This window comes from Echinops telfairi, unplaced genomic scaffold (genome assembly GCF_000313985.2).
Source record: "Echinops telfairi isolate 266 unplaced genomic scaffold, ASM31398v2 ScPeMD7_7467;HRSCAF=8505_1, whole genome shotgun sequence".
Classification (NCBI taxonomy): domain Eukaryota; kingdom Metazoa; phylum Chordata; class Mammalia; order Afrosoricida; family Tenrecidae; genus Echinops; species Echinops telfairi.
Genome location: NW_022111368.1, coordinates 28407207 through 28407804, shown reverse-complemented (window position 1 = coordinate 28407804; position 598 = coordinate 28407207).

Sequence of the window (598 nt, the reverse complement as noted above, 5' to 3'; positions counted from 1 at the left end):
GGATTGCTGGATCCTTTGGGACTTCCAACTTTGTAAGGTAGCACTCTATTATCTTACACATTTTAAAGTGCTTATATCATTTTAAAGTCCCGCCAGCAGCGTGGGAGGCTTTCCGTCTCTTCCCACCCTGGCGTACAGCGAGCAAAGTTACGGAAACTTCTTGGACATAACCAAACACCGTGAGAGAATGAAGCCCTGTGTCTGATGTTTTTGTTGTGTGCTGACTCACAGCGACCCGAAGGATGGAGCAAGAGGACTGCCCCCACGGGATTTCCTGGGCTGGAATCTTGGTGGGAGCCAATCACCGGTCTCCTTTCCCATGGAGCCGCTAGTGGGTTCAAAGCACTGACCTCCAGAAATATGTCCACACAATGGCTGGTACATAATTATTCACAATAGCCAGAAAACAGAAATGATGCAAATGCCAAAGGGCGGACGAATAAGCGAAATGGGGTCTATCTATAAAATGGAGTGTTAGTCAGCGCTAAAAAAGGAATAAAGTTCTAGTACACACTCCAACACAATGAGCCTCAAAGACAACGTGCTGAGTGAAGAATCCAGTCTCATAAGGCAAGTGTGACGTGATTCCGTTCACTTG